The sequence below is a fragment of the Vicia villosa genome, linkage group LG5 (assembly GCF_029867415.1).
Source record: "Vicia villosa cultivar HV-30 ecotype Madison, WI linkage group LG5, Vvil1.0, whole genome shotgun sequence".
Classification (NCBI taxonomy): domain Eukaryota; kingdom Viridiplantae; phylum Streptophyta; class Magnoliopsida; order Fabales; family Fabaceae; genus Vicia; species Vicia villosa.
Window position 1 is genome coordinate 104,254,540 of NC_081184.1, and position 22,337 is coordinate 104,276,876.

The window sequence follows — 22,337 nt, forward strand, 5'->3', positions numbered from 1 at the left end:
CCTCTAATTAATAAAAATTTCACCATTTCCAATACATGTAGGGGTAGTATATGAAAAAAAACATTCTCTTTCTTATTTTTATACACTTTTCTTAATATGTGTGAAATGGTGTGATGGATCACTAAATGTGAGATGGAGGGAGTACAATGCAATTGGTATCCTCTCACTTGATTTGAGACTAGAAAGTTTTGATAAAAAGGCATTTTCATTCTAAAGAGGTTTGTAGAGGTTTCTAAACAATACATCTTAACAACAGTGATAAATAAGACTCTATACAAATTGGGCGGTTGTGAAGTTTCACTATAGTAGTGTTTTAAAAGTCGGATCAAATCGGTCGGTCGGATCAGTCGAATCGAGAATCAAAAGAATTATCAATTTAATTTGATTGGTGGATCGAATATTGGCCAAGTGAAAACAGGTTAGAATCAAACAAACCCAGTAAAAACCAATAAATCGACGATTTTGAAAAGTCATCGAATTAAATGCATGTTTTTTTCTCAAACAAAACAATCAAGTTTTGATAAATTAAAAAATTCAGTTCGACCGATTTAATAAATATATAGTTTTGATATATTGACCGGTTTATTCAATCAAATTATCCAATTTAATCTGATTTAGTCATGCGCTTAAACAAGTGACCTAATACCTTCACCGATTGACCGGTTTTAAAACGTTACACTATAGTAATATAATTTTTTTTCTATCTTGAAAGGTTGTCAAATAATAAAATATTGGTAATACATTAAACTAACTTTTATGATTGGCAAGATCTTCATATGAGTTCGTGATTAAGGATGATAAAGGGACAAACACAAGACACTATTTACTTACAGATATTTAATAGTTATTACGGATATTAATCCTCTTTCTTTCTTTTTTTTTTCTTTTTTTTTCTTTATGCGTTCTAGTTCCTAGGAGAATGAAACCCTAGTAATTCAGAGTTCATGTCGAGAAATCATTAAAAAGTAAAACCAAAATGAATTCTCATCAAAAAGTAAAACCAAAATGAATTCTCATCGCTAGAAAGTTTTTTTATCTGACCACCTTTACGTGTTTCTAAAGGAACAAACATATTACATTGATACACTTTTGAGATATTTTATGATTATTTACAATGTTATTCTTATTTTGTGATTTTCTCTTTTCTTCCATGAAAAGTTATTAAATACTAAAAATTTGATATAAAAATAGCTAATTAATTATTATGATTGGAAATTTTTATAGAACCATTTAACAAGTGTGTTAAAGGGACAAACACGACACATTAGTGTATATAAAAGACAATTCATAAAATTCATAAATAATATAATTTTAGGATTTCTTTAGCAACTCTACAACCTCTTTGCATAAATAAACTTATTATTTCTACAAACTATTTAATTGATCTAAGTTGAGCATGATATATATACATCATAAATTAAGTGATAGAATCATATCCTAGTTGATTAATTCATATAATAGAAAATATGGCAAAATATATTCACTTTATTTATGTTATGTTTTTTGTTCTCTCTTTCTTTTTTGTAGCAACGATGGTTAATGGTAAGACACTTTCTTTATTTTCAAATTTCCTTCTTTACATTATACATAATTTTTTTAACTCATTTATTAATTTTATTAATTACAGCTGGTGGTAAAAAATGTGTTGATATTGCTGATTGTCCAAAGGAATTGTGCGCACGTACTTTGTCACCAATGTGTTATTTTGGTTATTGTATTTGCAAATGAATATTCATGTGTTGTGATTTAGTCATTGATATTGGCATCTAATAATTTAGTTTTCTTTTAGTTTTAATAATTCCAAGTATCTTGTTGTTATGGCCTTCTACTAGATTATTTTATACAAAATATAAATTTGTCTCCTTTTCTTTCAATAGCATGTGAAATTTTCATTCATATTTCCTTTTAAAATATCTTTAGTAAAATAATGTTTTTATGTTACCTTCAACTCTATCAATTTATATTTCTGTCATAATATTCTTAAACTTTTGATGATTCTCGTACTTACAATTTATATTACTTCCACTTTTTAACTTTTAAAAAACATCAATTGTTTTATGTTTAATATATGAAAAACTAGAACGTCACTATAAAATTATAATAAATTTCTATGGCATATTAGTACAAGTATTCGTCTAATACTCTCGTCAAAGTTGTTCGAGTAAATAGTCCATCATTATTGGCTCAATATTATTATAAACAGGGCCGGTCCTTTGAATTTGGGTGCCCCGGACGAATCAAAAGATTGGTGCCTTAAAATTTTTTTAACAATAAATACATAAGGATAAAAGAAATAATTGGATAAAAACACCTTTTCATTTGACATTGTTAAATAAAAAATTATGAAGTAGTTTTAATGGACGAGTATTATGCTAATCCTCCAAGATTTAATAGATTATTCTCGAAAAAACAAGGATATAGAACTCGCGAGAAAAATTATCTCTGATGTGATATTATAACCCAATTTTTTTCCATATTCTTCAACTCTCTCGTAAAACCTTTATAAAATTCATTGATATTAAAATGAATACTATTGGATAATTTAATTGATAGTCACAAAACTCATAAACCTTTATAAAATTCAATTGATATTAAAATTAATACCGTTGGATAATTCAATTGATAGTCACAAAATTCAATTGTTATAAAACTAATGACATTAGATATATATTTAATAGCTTTGATAGTCCCAAAATTTGAATGAATCAAATTAACCTATCAAAATTTGAATTAATACGTTGCATATACTACTTATCTCACTTAGTTGCCATAAAAATATATTTAATAAAAGCTTTCTAAAATTTATTAATACAGCTTGAATCCAAAATTAGCACGGTTAGAAGATTTCTAACCTATCAAATAACATTATCGATAATATAAAACATTCTATGTATGATTATTTTAATTTTAGTGCCTCAATTAAACTCTTTAGTTGTTAAAATTATAAATATATTAATTGATTTTATTTTAGGGGAATTGATTGATTTTATTCTACTCTATATTTTATTTATGGGAAATTACATTCTTTTATTAATTTTTACTTTGTAATAGCCCTATAATTTTGTTAGCCAATATTTTTTAAAATAAAAATTCTAACAAGTATTTTTATATCAGAAAATTTTCTTTTTATATATATATATATATATATATATATATATATATATATATATATATATATATATATATATATATATATATATATATATATATATATAGTGATAAAAAAAATTGGTGCACCTAAAATTATGGGGCCCTGGGTTCCCGCCCCACGAGCCCGTGCTCAAGGCCACCCCTGATTATAAAAACTACATTTTACTTTGGGTATTTAGGAGATTTATTTCGGTGACACAAGCGAAACAATAAAGGGTGTTATGAAAATTTGTCATTTCATCCTCGATTTCTGATTAATCGAAGAGATAATTGAAATGGTCATTGGTTCGATCATCTACAACAACAAAAATTTTATTTCAAAACTAACGTCAAATATCTCTTGGTTTCTGTCAAAAACCGAGGAAAAAGGTTTTTTTTTAATGCAAATTACAAATGTCCATTTTTTAATTAAAATACGAAGTTTTTTATTCTTAAAGAACAACAAACTCGGATTTTGACAAATATGATTTATCATCGTCGCTATTATTCTCGGAAAACATTAAATCCAAACTTTCATACATACTAATTACTTTTCAAGTTCAAAGGTTTTGCACGCATCCAATTTTTGATATAACATGAAAAAAAAGTTAGATATAAAACATAAAATTTTAGTTAAAAGATAAGATATTACGAAAAAACATCAACCATCGAACAATTTTTTTGTACTTTCAATCCATCCCAGAGATTTGTTCCAAGCTTTCATTATCAATGTTTTCACTATTCCTATGACAAATATTTTCATTATCAATGTTTGAGTTTTACAAGATAGCGTCCAAGATATATAGTGGTGGTATTTGTAACAACTAAATCCTACGGAGTTAATTTATAAAACATGCGGAAATAATTACTCAAAAGGGTGCCATATTTTCTCAGCATAAACATCTTTCTAGATATAAAATAAGTTAGCAGCGGAATTAAACAATTAAAACATATCTTCTTTTGTCTTATAAAATAAAATCAACTTTATTCAAATCATGAACCAAATAACGTATACAACTCGTAAAAAACATGGAATGGTCTCAACCTAAATGTTACACTATTTGAGCGACACACGGGAACTAAATAACATAGAAGATAAATGATGAAGACGGTCAACTATTTCATCCTCCAACACAAGAAACAATTAAAGCTCCTCTACATGAGTATTTCCACCACAAGCGTGAAGACAACACATAACAAACAGGGGGTGAGACTAAACAGGGGGTGAGAATACATTCACATATATTAATGGTGCATCAAACAACAAGGATAGAACAATTAGCATAGATAATAAATCGCACAATCCATCCCCAACAATAATCATTCATAAATGAAATTACGTATGCAATGTATTTATCTCCTCTACTCCAAAGCATGTGGTACCAAAGTTTTGATGTTAGAGGTATGTTACTAATTAATCCACTCGTCATTGTTTCCTATTTGGATATGAAACTTCTAACGGGATTGAAGTCCCACTTGTCACTAGACCAAAGTCCTGTCTATCTCTGATATACATGATGCATGAATGCGACAAATATAACACCTCAAATCTACCCAACGTTTATATTAAAATCAGAGTGCCAAAATTTCGACTTAACTTGAGGTATTACATTCAACTTTCAAACCAACAACGGGACAACTTGATTTTTGAACAGATACATAGCATCAAAATAAAGTAAAGGACTTCAACAAGTATTTAGTCTCAATGATTCAACTTTAATTAAGTAACTGCAGCGGAAAACAAATCAACTTAAAACAGCGAGTAATCATAGCATCTTTCAACAACTTAAATCAACAACAAAATTCTCAAAATAACAACCAAATTCAACTTTAAAGGAAATAACAACATAAATCAAAACAAACGTTCGTTTCCCCCGAGTGCAACTATCAGAGCAACGACACCCAAAAGCTACTAAATCTTTACTCCTCGTTACCTGCACATTACCAATATAAAGGCAATGGCAAAAACAAAGAAAGGGTGAGATATCGAAAAGTATAGGCAAAAGTATGATAATTGATATATTAGACATAGAATCATACAATATTCACCACATTCAGAAACAACCACAATACAACAATCAACCAAGCAACATAGCAATAACAACGACGTCAAAATGCAACTCAACATGAAACTCGACTATGAAAATGGATGTGGATCAATCGGATTACAACTCCCAACTTAATCATATGTCAGGTTATCGAGGCATTTCAACAACTTTAACAGGATGCCATCAAGGCCAACTTAATCAGGTGCCCTCAGGGCTAACTTAATCAATGCAATGTTATGCAACGTTATGCACGACATCTGAATCAATAACCTCACAACACAATCAGAACAATAACAACAGAAACAACAACTTAATCGCAACTTCAACAACTTTCAACTTTGGCCATCTAAGCCTACAACCAAAACTTGTCCAAAGTCGGGACCAAAACCAACTTATTTCGACAATACCTGCAATTCACGAAATCAACTTAATATTCCATAAAAGCAACCAACCATAATTACCTAATATATATATATATACGAACCACTGCGACGAATTTCGTTCGATTCATGGCAACTAATTATACCGTTATTTTTATCTACGCGATATTTTTATACTATTTTTATTTTTCTGCAACATCAATTTATTCAACTATACATTCCTATAAATTACTCCTACTGATATAAGTCATCCCTACATTATTAGCTTCCTGTCGAATTTTACAACTTCTGCTACTAACAATTGTTTCCTGTTACATATATTCTGTCAATTATTGGTTTCAAATCCTAAAGAATCCACTACCAATTTATCACAAATTATTCATCTAATATCTAATACTAATCTGTGTCATTTCTATGCCAAAATTCACCTAGTTATGCTAAGATTTACTAAGAACCACCAGTGACTACCCAGAAACCAAGGTCGCGTATCCATAAGCAAAGAAAATAAAAGTGGGGCCCTCAGGGGAGGGAGGCGCCCACCTCCACCTCTTCCTCACCCTTGAGGCGCCCGCCTCCACTTGCTACACACCATGGAGACGTCTGTCTCCTTATGTGGGGGGAGGGATCACCAAATTTTTTAGACCCCCGTCTCCACTATAGTTATGTTCATCTATACACCCTCATTCCTGTTCTTTCCATTTTGTAAACCCATAACACATACGAGTTATAATTTCCAACACAATTCATCATTCCATCAACATATATCACAGAATTGAATCAATGCAACATATACCAGTAATATTAGCCACAGAACAACTTAGTTTGTAAGTCTAGATCAACTGATACACCAACAAAATCACAGAAGCCACAATTCAGCACATGAACACAAAATTAGAAGTAAAATTATACAACCCTAAATCCCACATAACAACTATCATGCAATCGATTATATTAGCCGAACCCCATCCCTTACCTTTGGATTGAACGGAGCTCGAAAATTTGATCGTTAAACTGCAACTTCTAAGAATGCAACCCGCAAAATCCATACTGCTAGCAATAAACCCTTATTTCTTATTTTTCCTCTTTCTCTGCTACGTGACAGTTTTTGTGTTCTTTTGGTTTTGTTTGATAACTACTACTACTCTAACAAAACCTAATAGAAAAATAATGGGCTTCTAAAACTCATGTTTGGGTTTTACTAACTAATACCCCTCCATTGTTAATTCACACCTATAATTAAATCCAACCAAATTTATTTAATAACTCCTAAAATAAATAATAACTCTAATATTATTTATCTTACGACTTTACTCAACTTTCTACCCGATTATTAAGTAATTCCACATATCATCGCAAAATACTCAATATATTTAATTTAAAATTATTTAATTAAATACGGGTGTTACAACTAACAAATGCAATACTCGTCTCAAGTCTCTAATTGCAATACATGTAACTAGTTTCTCTTTAAACCTAAAACTCAACATGAACATCGTCAATACAAGTCCACAACAATTCTTCCTCTCTAAACTAAACATCTCAACATAACTCAACACTTTTCATCATAACTCAGTATAATAATTAAAATAATTATTTTCTCAACAATACTCATCAACAACATCAAAACAACATTAATCAACCATCAATATTCAACAAGGCATATTCATCAAACATTTAGCAATTAAATAACCAATATAACTCATACTAACTTCTAACAACTTAACTCGGATATGTATTATCAACCACTGAACTTACGTTCTAAAATGTTAACAACTTAATTCACATAGCATCTTATGAAAACAGCTCCAAAATCATTTTTCTGCTAATCTTACCTCAGATTCAAATAATTATTTAAAATATCAAATAGAGTCAAAATCAAGCAAATGAAAATGTTTAAAAAATATTAGAAAGTTTATTTTGAGAATAATAATTTTATTTTAGGACTTAAGGTTCCAATCGATACAATTTAATCAAACAATCGATACAATCTTCACCTGTTTGATATGATATTGCTCCAACAGATGTGCTATCGAACAATTTAAAGCGCTATTTGTAGTAGTGTATACTCTATAATTTAATTTACATATATAATGGATCAATGTTTTAAAAATCATATCGAACCAGGAGTTCGAACGTCAAAACGGGAACCAAAATTTCATAAACTGTTTGATATGGTTGCTTCTAGGGGTGGACAACGGTTCGGTTCGGTCCGGGTTCGGGCCCAAACTCCTGAACCGAACCAATCCACGGGTGAGCTCTTTGGGCTCAACTTCCGACCGGTTTTCCTTTCAGTTTTTTCGGGTTCGATTATGAACAGTTCGGTTAACAGTGTCGGTTTTTTCCGGTTATCTTGTTACTGGTTCAATTTAATTTTAAGCAAAAAAAACCCTATTAAATTTTTATTCTTTTAAAGGCCCACATTTAAATCATTCAAAATTTTAAAATTTGTAGTTTATTATCTTCAATCAACATTCATATTAAAAACAATTAAACTACTATATCTCATTTGTTTATTAAAAATAAAATTATCTAAAAGTAAAGCTTAAATTTTTACTAAAATTATTTTAATATTTAGTGATAAATCTATAATATTATTACAACTTATTCAAAATTGAAATTATTGTGACAGTGTTTTGTCCATATTTTCTCCAACTCATTCATGCAATTGTCCATACTTCTTCCAATTTATTCATGCAATACCTGGAATCAAATTTTTAACAAAAAATGATAAATGAAGTAATAAAATTCAAAAGTTAAGCAAAAACGGTGAATGCTAAAAATAATAACAATTCTTTTAATGATTTGGACAAAAAACAATTCAATTATTGATAAATTAATAGAATAAAAGATCATTATTAGTATTAATGATAAAATTCAAAAGTTAAACAAAAACCATAAATAGTAACAATAATCTCAATTCTTTTAATGATTTTGTAAAAAAAAAAATTCAATTAAGGATAAATTAATATTTGAATAAATGATCAGCATTTGATTTGACCTTGAACATTAAAACTCATAAATTATATTAAATCATCCATTAAACACGTATAAACAAGAGTATTGATTTATCAGAAAAATAATTTATCAGAACAAAGAAACCACATTTATCGGTACACAATAAAACCAATAATATAAATTTTGCCAAGTAGTATCATCAATCAACTCTATATAAAAAAATATTTAAAAAAAAATAGTACTTAAGGAGTGGAGACTTTATATTTACCTGAAGAACACATGAAAACTATTTATGACGATTTCTTCAGTTTGAGGACATGATTCTTTGAAGTAGTTTATGAGAAAGTTGTTATAATCTCCTGCAGAATGAGTTGTATAGTTTATGAGAACAATATATGAACATGATAATAAACAAAGAAACTAAAACACTTCTAGTATTAGTTTTATTTTCTGCCAGAATAGTATTCATCCCTGTTGCTGGAAACACAACTCATTCATAATACCCAGTCATAGATACTCTGCCATCAATACACATAAACAGATGAAAACCAAAATCACATTAAACTGTTAATGTTTTATAAAAGTTAGCTAACTTGGTCCATATAGGAAAATTTTCATATTGAAAATGAAAACAAGATTTGCCTGCATAGACAACAAGGCAATAGTCAAACTATATTATCATGATAGTAAACCAGCTTTTCAAACAAGCATAGGAAAATGAACAAGTTCTAAACTAGTTAGAAAAAAATAGAAAAAAACTTCAGCAACTATGTAGTTATAATACAACCTGGCCTTAAGTATTAAGCCATATCTTTGTCATTAGGAGCATATAATTTCTGGAAACTTTAGTGATCTTTCAAGCTGCAAAAAGATTATGCAAATTAGTAAACAACCTAAATAACTTATATAGAAAAAACCTAAATAACAACCATTATGAACTTAAAAATCAACAAAATCTAACCTTTTGTGAGATTTACTTTGATCCAAGTAGAACCACCTCTTCTTGTATCTTCAAGTCAGTTCAACACCTGAAATCTAACAGTTCAACATACTTCAAAAATTTTAAAAAATTATAAATCCCTAATGATATAATAAAAACATAAATTTCACTTTAAATTCAAAACTTAGTTTTGACAATAATTTGATGAAAACCTCCATCAAAACCTCAAGGAAAATTACCTGAGTATATGTTGTTTAGCATATACAACAATAGACTTGTCAACCTACGTAGAAGAGAAAAATATATATAATTTTATCATTGTTGGAGAGGTGAATCTGTAAACTAAGAAAAGGTGAACTAGTTAAGAAAAATCTGAGTTTTAACATTTTATAATTTGATCCAACACAATCAATAATGGAGGAAATTGCAACAAACAGTATAGTCCAAAACACTGAGTTAAAGAAAAACACCACACAAAACTGCATTTTAGAATGGAGTTAAAGTATTAGATAAATAATAATAATAATTACAGTACTACACCAAATAATAACATAACACCAAATATTAACATTAATAGTCAGCAAGCATTAGGTATTCATCAAGAGCCAGCATTGACACATGAAGTTCATAGTCAGTAAAACAGATTATGACACTTTAGCAATTTGCCAACAACAATAGCTAGCAATATATCAGAAAAATTAAGAAAGAAATGCTTAACTAGGTAGTTTATCATATCAGACCTTGTCACATACCAACACTTGGTTGATGTAGCTTTGCAAAGTCAAAAAATCAAAGGATCAGATAGATTCAAATATAGAGTTCTAAGGAGAGGAAAATCTGATTTCATTAGATTTCACTATCTACCTGCAAATCATCAAAACAAATATTAACGAAGATAAAAATCGAACTCAAAAACATAAGATCAAGTAATACACAAGACAAAAAAATAAAATATAAACACAAGATACAAATCTATTTTAACCCTAATCCCAAACTTTTTTCGCTAAACCATAAACTATTCCACTGACCCTTAACCCTAATCAGAAATAAAAAGTTATAAATCATTTAGAAGTTCAGCAAATCTAAATCCTTTTTAAAAATCCCAAACTCTAACTATAAACCATAAATTATCATGACAAGATAGAAAAATGATGAACAGATTGATGATGATTTAGATGCATGGTGATGTGAGAGACCATGATGAGAGCGACGATGATGAACATAAATGATGGTGATGTGAAAGACAAAGAGAGGGGATGCGACACAAAGAGGTAATATGGAGGTAATATGGAGGTGGCGAGGTTTGAGATGGGAGAAGAAAAGAGGGGAACGGCGCATTAACAAAGAGAGTAAGAGGACTACTCTGTTTATACTAGGGTTTCATAATGGATTGAGCCATACTTTTAAGACATATGTTCATGGACTCGGTCGGTTTCGGATTCCAACGGGCCCAAAAATAAAAACTGAAACCGACCAAAATAAACCGGCTAGACCCTAACAAGTGAACCGACTATCCGTTCAACCGAACCGAACCGATCCATTGAGTCAAAATATCTTCGGATTCGGTCGGAGACGGTCGGGTGGTGTTTCTTTGTCCACCCATTTGCTTCAATAGATGTGCTATTGAACAATTTGGAAACGACCAAAATTGGTCAAAACATGCAAATCAGTGAATTAGATGTTTTAGAATACCGGTCGATTTGAAAAACAAGAAGATTAAATGCATGCTTCATTAATTTTTTTTAAAATTAAATTTAAAAATAATGTTTAATATAATTTATTTTAGAAAAAATAATATGTTACATATATTTAAAAAAAATATTCACGTGCATATTTTTCCGCATATATATATATATATATATATATATATATATATATATATATATATATATATATATATATATATATATATATATATATATATATACGACTCAAGTGGGAACACTTGGTTATTATGAGAAATGAGAACAATAAATCACAGCCATTAAATTTTGATTTGTTGATTTTAATGAACTGGATTGGTTTCTCTTTCTATATTGATTTAAAATAAATATTAAGGATCTTTGGAAGAAAAATCAATCCAGTTCATTAAAATCAACAAAATCAAAATTTAATGGTCGTGATTTATTGTTCTCATTTCTCATAACAACCAAGTGTTCTCACTTGAGTCGTCCCCATATATATATATATATATATATATGGGGACGACTCAAGTGAGAACACTTGGTTGTTATGAGAAATGAGAACAATGAATTACGATCATTAAATTTTGATTTTGTTGATTTTAATGGACTGGATTGGTTTCTCTTTCTATGTTGATTTAAAATAAATATTAAGGATCCTAGAAAGAGAAATCAATCCAGTCCATTAAAATCAACAAAATCAAAATTTAATGGTCGTGATTCATTGTTCTCATTTCTCATAATAACTAAGTGTTCTCACTTGAGTCGTCCCATATATATATATATATATATATATATATATATATATATATATATATATATATATATATATATATATATATATATATATATATATATATATATAACTTATTAAGTAGGAGCATTTTAAAATGAGAGATGAGATAAACAAATATCTACCAATGAATTAATTAAAAGTTATTTAAAAAAAGTCGATTTTTAGTCCCTATAAAATTACTTTTGCACTCACTTTTAGTCCCTCTACAGGGACTAAAAGTGAGCGCAAACATAATTTTATAGGGACTAAAAGTCAATTTTTTTTATAGGGACTAAAAACCTAAATTGAGATATTTACAGGGACCAAAAACTTATTTAACCATATATATATATATATATATATATATATATATATATATATATATATATATATATATATATATATATATATATATATATATAAATGGCGTAAATAAATTCAAAAAGTTAAAATTTGTTTATAAATAAAAATGGAGGGATTATAATACTGCTCTTGATTTCTTTTTATATATATCAGCTGCTCTTGATCTTAAATTCAAAGACTCTTATTAAATTGGAAGAAAAAAAGTCTTTTACTAGAAAGACCTATACATGTGGCACACCGTAGCCTGAGCCCTATTTCAAACATAAATATTAAAGATATCTATCATCTAAGAAAATTAAGTACGTTGGAAATTCCCATTTTGCACTGCTGCTCATACATAGCGCCATGTATATGTCTTCATATGCTTCCATTTGTTTTTGGTTTAGAAAATACTACTGCTTTGTTCCATTTGCATATCATTAAACTCAGTTTTAATGCACTTGTTTCTTCTCTCTCTCTCTCTCTCTCTCTCTCTCTCTCTCTCTCTCTCTCTCTCTCTCTCTCTCTCTCTTCACTATCCATCTCTTCTACTTTTTCCTCTATCTCCTCTCTTTCTAAACTTCTTGATTCTTCTTCTTCTTCTTTCGTACAAGCCGTACTTTGAAAAATAGAGTAGAGGCTTTTTCTTTCTTTTCACGAGACTAGAGATCAAATCATCATATGTTACTAAACTCATTTTTCTATATTTCAAATTCTTTGTATGGGTCTTACCATTTTTTTACTATCTCAACCTATTCTTTTATCTTATCCTTAACAAATCTGTTGAAATGTTTAAACTATTTTCTCTCAAAATATGAGTGAATATGTTCTATAATATACCTCACTCTCTTTTCTTTTCATCTTCTTCAATTTTGTTATAAAACTTTGATGCTCATATATGAGATGTGGGTTTGTTGTATCATTACCTTTGTAGTAAGGATTGTCAAGTGTGCTAAAGGGTTTGTTAAGTGTGCTTAAAAGATAAACACACAAAAGTGTGAGATCTAGTCAAAGATAACTATTAATAACATAAATGAAATACATATTTTTAATACAATTAAATTTTATTTTGATAGTTACAAATTAAAAAATGATTTTAATCCAAACAATCCAAATAAATTAAGTAAATGATCATTGTTATTCTTTAATATATCTAAACACAAATTAATCTATATTAAACTCACTTTTAATTAAAGTAAATTCTATCAAACACACTCATAATATTTTAGAGATAAAAAGTTTGTATTGTAAAATTTATATAATTTAATAAATCTTTTTTTCCCAAAATGTTTTTATTTTTTATTAACTTTATTAATTTAAGCACAATTTAAGATGATATGCTAGAGTAGTATAGATAGGGAAAGGTTTGTACTTTGTAGGATTGTAGCATTAAATAATACAGTACACTATGTGATTAGATTATAATTAAGTTTCAATTTTTCAAGAAAGTGAATTAGTCCAAGTTGATTTTGCTCGATGGTCCAAAAGATACAGTATAATATAATGATAATTGTAGTTGAATAGTACTTGGAAAGAGTCTTATTGATAAAGTTGATTTCACTTCATCACACTCTAAAATAGAAACTTCTCTCCTCTTTCCTCTCCTCTCCTCACTCACTACTCGCTCTTCTTATGGGAAAAGCATTATGTTGGTTTCGCGGTTTCATGATAATAATAATAATAAAATTATTATATTAAAATAAATAATAAAACATTTTTATAAATAAAAAAACTCTATTAATTACTAACACAATTTCACATTTCATTGTAACTTCTTTCTTACTACACAGGGCCGTCTTTGAGGGCGTGCAAGGCGGGCTACCGCACAGGGCCTCAAATTTTTTACGGTTAAACTGTTACTAAATAGGGCCTCATAAATCTTTACCACTATTAAAATAGGGATAAATAGGCCTCTAATTTTTTTTTGTTATGGTTAAACCATGATTAATCTACACAGGGCCTCCAAAAAATTGAGACGGCCTTGTTACTACATTAAACCTTTTTATAAAAAAAAAAAAAAACTCTACTAATTACAAACACGATTTCACATTTCATTGTAACTTCTTCCTCACTACATTGATGAGTATTTCTATTGTTGTTATGTGACAACTGATACAATTGCTCATGTTAATGTCTTCATATCTTGCACAAATATTTTATGCATAAGAGTTTTCATATTTTTCAAAAAAATATGCTTTTGTTCTAATATTTTTTTAATTTTTAAAAGTACTAAACAAACAAAAAATAAAACTAACTTAAAATTTAGAATTTAAAAAATGTTCAATAATTTTGATGGTTACTAGAATAATTATTACTTTTAAATAATTTTGAGGGTTATCAAAACAAACTAAAATAGTTTTCATATTTTTTATTATAAATATTTAATAATTTAATGTCACAATAACTTAATAAACAAAAATAAAATTAAAGTAACTTTAAGATTTAGAAAATAAAAAATCGTTTTATATTTACTAAGCTATATGTTTTGCTTTGTGTTATTAATGCATTGAATGGTATTAATAACATATTTCTTTTTTATTTATAATTTCAATATATTATTACTTTTATAATAGGAACATGAAGTTATTTACACGGGGACATGAAGTTATTGATCAAAGTAATATGTGTACACGAAAACATGAAGTTACTGATTAAAATATTAATTATTAACGGGATATGAAGTTACTGATCAAAATATTTTTTATTAATTATACATTTAATTATTATTTTTTCAATGATAACCAGATATTTTCTATTAAAAAATATACATCTAAAACAAATGCGCGTCTCGTATCAGATTCCGTGTGAATGCACGAGTTTGTTATAAATTCTAATAAGGTACTCCCTCCGTTTTTTATTATAAGTCGTTTAGGAAAAAAAATTATATTTAAATATAAGTCGTTTTACAATTTCAATGAATAATTAATGTTATTTTTCCTATTATATCCTTAAATATTTATTATTCTATCTTCTTTCAATTATATAAATTTATCTTCCACATGTCCTTAATGAAGGATAATCTTGTAAAAATCTTCATAATTTCTCATTTTCATACAACAATTATTATTTTAGTCTAAAACGACTTATAATAAAAAACGGAGGGAATAAATTAGAAAAGGAATTTTTATATTATAGAGTTGACGGGCCATTGTGATATATCCATAATCAAGAGAGAAGGAAACCATTTTATATTATATTTTTCTATTCCTTATTGCATTTTATTAACATCACTAAGAATACAAAGCTATAATTAGTAACATCACATTAAATAACAACTCATGAAAATTATTCAAGAGTGTGTTTTGTACTCTATTGAATTTGATACTCATATTCAAAAGCATACACAGAAACCATAATAACACTTTGGTTTTTTACCACGATTGCACATATTTTTGCGACAATCAGCAACTGTAACACATTCATTATCCCACGCTGTAATGAAAACAAGAAGAAGAGAATTTAATTAAAATAGGAAAAAGTATTATGTATAGAGAATAAAGAAGAAATTTGAAAAGCATAAAAATGACTTACGATTAACATTCGAGATTACAAGAGTGACAGAAAGAAAAATGAACATAATATAAACAAAATTAATTAATTTTGCCATACTTTCCACCCTCAAGTTTTGATTTATAAATCTTATATTCTTCTTACATCTATTTAATTGTAGTAGTTTTTAATATTAATAGATTTTTTTACCCATACAACTTATAGAGTTTCAAAAAAAACTTCTAAAATTTTTAATTATTATGAAATGTCTCTTAATTACACTGATGTGTCGTCTTTGTCTCTTTATAAGATAATTGTTATGAACGTCAAATAAAAAAGTTATCAATCATAATAATTAACTCTCTTTTTTTATACCAAACTTTGAATATTTGATAACCTTTCATGATATAAAAGAAAAATTCACAAAACAATAATAACATTAGAAGTAATATTAAATTCTCTGAACTATATCCATACATTGTGTTAAAGCTTTTAGAATATTTAATGAGGTTACATAAAAAAAAAAAACTTAACAATAATAAAATTTTGATTATTTAATAACCTTTATAATAAAAACGTGAAAATCACAAAACAATGACAATATTATTAAGAATATTTAAATGTATCTAACTTCATTAATAGGTTGTGCTTCACTCAGCACACTTGGTCAAGAAGTTTAGGTAGAAAACATATAGCGTATTAAAAAAGAAATCGCGCGTCGGAATGATTAAGTAGAATTTGTACAAGTTTAACGTCTAATGTCAGAATGACTACTATTATGCTTTTCAGGCTCAAAAATAACATTTCAATATTTTATACAATTTTCTGTTTTATTTTGTTTTGGAGTAAAAGCATATTAGAGTTTCTTTTTTATGTATTTAAACATTCTTAGGAGTGGTCTTCAAGATTATCTTTTATCATACTAATATTAAGTACTTTTTCTATTTGATGGATTCAAGATTTTATGTGGCATGTTTGTCGCTTGGAAACCCGTGCTTTCATTCTGGGCTTAGTGTTTGTTAATCCGTAGTGTTTTTGATTGTGTCAGGTGGCAACAGAGCATGTATTGTCCTATTTCTTTTAGTAGCTTGATCAACCATGGGAGATCGATCGATGATCCAAGCAAATCTTTAGAGAATTAACGCGACTTTTACCACGACTAGCTCCTAAATGCTTTAATAGAACACATGGCGGCTTTATCAAATCAAGTGAACAACACCAACAACAATGAGAATCAGCAAAGAGGCAGGGGAGGAGAACATAATAGGTTATGCGGGGTGGAATTAATCGTCTTTATAATACATATATTAAGTGTCTTCATGGCAAGAGAAGTGTAGTATAATACACAACTGAGTTCTTTTATTTTTCTTAGCGCAATAAATTAGGAGAATTAGAGATCCAAAAAATGGCTCGATATATTAGTGGCTTAAAGGGATCCTTGCAGGAGAAGATGGATTTATAAACTGTATGGACAATGGCTAAGGCCTCCAGTCTAGCTTTGAAGGCATAATTGATGGGAAATCCCATCGAAATTTCTCATCTTTTAAAAGTTATTCCATCCATAATAACTTTGAATTAGTTGGCGACAAGAAAAAGAGTGCAACAACCAAGAATCCCAACCTTGGAAATAAGGGGGCTAGCAGCTCTAGTAGTGTGAAGCAAGGTAAAACACCAGTCCAGGGATAAAATAATCTATATACTAAACCTACCGGAGACGTGTGTTATCATTGTAATGAAAGAGGTCACAAATCAAATGTTTATCCAACATGAAGGATTATTGTTATTATGGAAGAAATAGAGGGGGAAGAGGAAAGAGAAAGATTTCCAGTTGAGAACGGTGAATATTTAGAGGTTGAGTTTATAGAGAGAATTTGATGAACGGGTAAATTTTCTGTTGCAAAGAATTTTACTAGCATCCAAATATGAAGGGCATTGCAAGAATTTGTCCAAAACACACTGCATTATCAAGAACAAAGTGTGTAATTTGATCGTGGATAATGGCATTATAGAGAATATGGTGTTGCAAAAATTGGTAAATTATTTTAAGTTGTCCACAGAAATCCACAAGAAGCCATGCACCTTTGGTTGGGTAAGCAAGGACTCCCATGTTCGAGTAATGCTAGTCTGCAGAGTTCTTGTCTCCATTGAAAAACATTATAGAAAGAGGAACTTTGTGATGTTCTTGATGTGGATGTTTGTCATATTTTACTAGATAGACCGTGGTAGATTGATAATTATATCACTTATCGAGGACGGGATAACTTGATGATGTTTACATAGGGAACATATAAAATTGTTATGGCTCCTATTTTGCACTTTGATAAAAATCTAGGAGGAAAAAAGTTTACTTTCTTGGCAATGACACATATTGAAAAGGAGCTTGGTGTGGCCATTAAAGAAACTGGATGTTCCTTTCTAGTGGTGATTGAATGGATGATGAGTGATGTAAAGGAGGAAACAACAATTCTAGAAAAAGTATTAGAGATCCTTGAGGATTTCAAGGAGTTGATTGCACATGAACTACCAAACAATTTACCTCATATGCGAGATATTCGGCATCAGATTGATCTCATTCTAGTTTCTAGCATACTAAACCTTCCTCACTTTTGTATGTTCCCTGAGGAGAATTAGATTTTACTGGAGAAAATTGAGGATTTGTTGAAGGGAGGATTAATTTGTGAGAGCATGAGTCCATGTGAAGTACCACTGCTTTTGGTCCCTAAGAAGGGGAATCTATGGTGACTGTGTGTTTATAACAGAGGCCATTAATAAGATAATTATTAAGTATAAGGGTCATGCTAACATGTGTCCTAAGGGCACATGTTAAAGATACTATAATTAGAAAAAGTTAAATGTAATTAAATGCAATAAAGTCAAATTTAAAGTTTCGATACATTGAATGCACGCGTTTCAAGAAAAAAATTCTAGAAATATCTCATTAACTTGTGCCCTTAGGGCACATGTTAGCTTTTCCCTAAGTATAATTCCCAGTTTGGAAGACATGCTTCATGAGTTCGCAGGTTCTAAGGTGTTCTCGAAGATATATGTGTGTAATCGATATCATCATGTAAAAATTATAGTTGCGGATGAATAGAAAACAATTTTCAAGAGCAAAGATTGATTGTATGAGTGGTTGGTGATGCCTTTTGGGTTGTCAAACGCCCCCAGCACCTTCATGAGATTGATGAATCATGTTCTGTGTCAATTTGTTGGTTCATTCGTAGTGGTTTATTATGATGATATTCTGATTTATGGTTAAACCAATAAAGAGCATCTGGAGCATGTGAGACATGTGTTGCAAGTCTTATAGCAGAACTATTTGTACATTAATATGAAAGAGTGCACATTCAGCACCAACAAATTGGTCTTCTTAGGCTTAGTTGTTTGTGATGAAGGGATTCAGTTTAATGAAGATAAGGTGAGTACTATCAAGGATTGACATGCACCTAAATTAGTGACTGAGGTTTGTAACTTTCATGGTCTGGCCACTTTCTATAGGAGGTTTATCAAAAACGTCAATACTACCATTGCACCTATTACTGAATGTTTGAAGAAAGGGAAGTTCAATTGGGGGGTTTGAGGAGAAGCGGAATTTTGCATTGGTTAAAAAGAAACTATGTACCGCCCTAGTATTAACACTTCCTAATTTTGACAAATTGTACCAAGTTAAATGTGATGTTATTGGAGTGGGAATAAGAGATGTGTTGTCTCAAGAGAAGAAACTAGTGGCCTTTTACAGCGATAAATTAAGTGATGCTCGCCAGAAATGGAGTACTTATGATCTGAAATTCTATGTAGTCCTTAGAACTCTGTGCCAGTGGGAACATTATCTGGTTCAGCAGGAGTTCATTTTGTTCGCTGACCATTAAGTTTTGAAGTTTCTTCACAACCACAAGGTGATAAACAAGATGCATGCTCGATGGGTGAGTTTTCTACAGGAATTTCCTTTTATTATTCATCATAAGCCAGAGGTTCTTAACAAGGTTTAAGGTTCATTGAGTAGGAGAGCTTCCTTACTAATCACATTAGCGCGGGAAATAATAGGCTTTGAGTGCCTGAAAGAGTTGTATGAAAGTGAAATTCAATTCACGGATTTATAAACCAAGTGTAGTGGAAATCATCCTTGTGCAAATTTTCATATTCGAGATGGTTAACTTTTTAAAGGGGTTGACTATGCATTCCTTGCTCATCTTTAAGAGAGAGAAGTTAAATCAAAATCTAGATGGAGATGATCTTAAGAGTCATCTGGGTCGAGACAATACCATTTCTAGCATAGAAGAGACATATTATTGGCCACACTCGAGGTGGGACGTTAGTGCTATAGTTAGGAGATGTTATACTTTTTAGGTTTCTAAAGGCCAAACTCAAAATATTGGTCTTTATATGTCTTTACCTATTCTTGATGATATTTGGAAAGATTAAGCCATGGATTTTGTGATGGGCTTGCCTCGTACTTAATGAGGTGCAGATTATGTGTTTGTTGTAGTAGAGAGATTCTTAAATATTCAAAATATATCACACTTGTTCTTTTAGCCTAACCTGTTAGTCAAAGTTAATGAGGTAATATATGTGGCATTGATGTGGAATATGAAATGGCTACATGTGATTTTATTTTTCCAAGGTGGAAAACGCATACATTCCAACCAGACATCTAACCCAAAAAAACATAACTTGTCAAGCATTATTTGTTTTAAGAAAACATATTAGGGAGACTCGAGCGATTAAAGAAAACACATTGACAAAGGAAAACATGAATGCTTTAGAAGGCAAAGTGAATGATGAAGAGGTTGTTGTTTATACTCAAAGTGATAATGATAGTGATGATGTGATTTATATTCATGGTATTGCAATGGATGTAGCACTTGAAGACTTTGATGAATGCAGTGATGAAGAGGTTGATGTTGGAACATAAAGTGATAATGATCGCAACAATGTGAGTTATAATTATGATAATGCAATGGATGAAGAATTTGAAGACTGGGATGACAATACAATGAAATTTAAAGATGGAATATCGATTCAACAATTAAGGATAATGTATAACCAGTACAAGGTATGGAGGTTGGTATGAGACCTCATTTATCGATATTGTACATTTGTTATGGTTTCTTAAACTTTTAATTGATAATTTTGGAGGTATTAGTCATTATTATCACATATAGACATTTATCTCCAATCAACAAAAGCTACAAACTAAGGCTAAGTGTATGACCTAAACAATACTTAGTATTTCACAATCATTTTAGCAAAGTGCATCTATTCAAAAGAAAATACCAACTAAGAAGAAAACACTAACAAAAAATGAAATTCCAAAAAGAAGAAAATTTAGTATTTTGTATAGGTTTTGTTATTTTGTTAGGTTGTTGCTTTTGAATGTTGGTTTGGAAATCATATTGGATGTTATTTGAGCATTGTTGTTAATGGATGTTGTAAAATGATCACTCAATTTAATAGATGTACTTTTGAATGTTTTGAAAGGTTTTGATTATGAATGATCTTCCTTTGAAAATTTATTCTACATCACATTCAAAAGAGTAAATCCTTGTTGAATTTCTGAAAAAACATAATCTACATAACAAACCAAGTTTTAAAATCATTCAGTGGTTGAAATTCTATAAAAATCAAATTAATGATTAATCAAATTAACAAAATAAATCGCTTACACTGGACAATCCGACATTTTTTTCCAAAATTTGTAATTGTGGTGGCCCATCAAACCCCGAAAAAACCCCACCTCGAAAATAAGGTGTCTATCGTTATTTGCAGTTTGAATAAACCATCGAATTAGAAGTATGATTGTTGTCTCTACAATTACAATATGATTTTGAAATGGGAGAAGTATGTACAGGATCCATTGTAATCACTTGATTTGAAAATTCAAGTTTTCAATATGAAAAGGTTCAAGGTTATATAGATATATTTAAAATTATGAGAGAAGGAAACAATCTGTATTATATTTTTATGCCTCAATTCACATTATTAATATAACCTCAAGGTACAAATTCAAAGCAAGATATCTAAAATTAAATTAAATTATTAGGGGCCAACTCATTGAATATTCTAACACAATATTAATTTTTTTGTACTTTATTGGGTTTGTCATTCATATCATATGAGTAGTTATTCAAACACATATACAACGGGAAAAATAACACTTTGGTGTTAAACCACGCGCACACAAATTATTTGGACAATCAGCAACAGTTTCACACTTAATACCTCCAGCTATATTAAAAAAAAAGAAGAAAAAAAAATGTTACTAAAATAAGAAAAAATGTTGTGTAGAAAGTAAAGAATTTTTCTTAAATGAACAAAAATGGCTTACCATTGACGATGGGTGTAAAAATAAGGAGAGAAAAATATATGAACATAACATAAACAAACTTAATAAATTTTTCCATACTTTCCACCCTCTAAATGAAACGAATGAATCATATAGAAAATGATTTTATCTCTTCATGATTTATAAATGTCATGTTCTTCATTTATCAATTAAATATTTTTATTAATATTTTAAAAATGACAAAATAATTTTTTGTCCAGTATGTTAATCTAAAGGTTTATTTTGGTCCTTCAATTTTAAAAAATTTCATATTG

General features: G+C 29.3%; 1 long non-coding RNA gene across 1 annotated transcript; it reads left to right on the top strand.

Annotated features, from left to right (window-relative positions):
• The first annotated feature begins 1,049 nt into the window (after nt 1-1,049).
• Nucleotides 1,050-1,874, top strand: LOC131606969 (uncharacterized). Its single transcript, XR_009285141.1, has 2 exons — nt 1,050-1,542; nt 1,628-1,874. It is a non-coding gene; the product is annotated as an uncharacterized LOC131606969 (long non-coding RNA).
• The last annotated feature ends 20,463 nt before the right edge of the window (nt 1,875-22,337 follow it).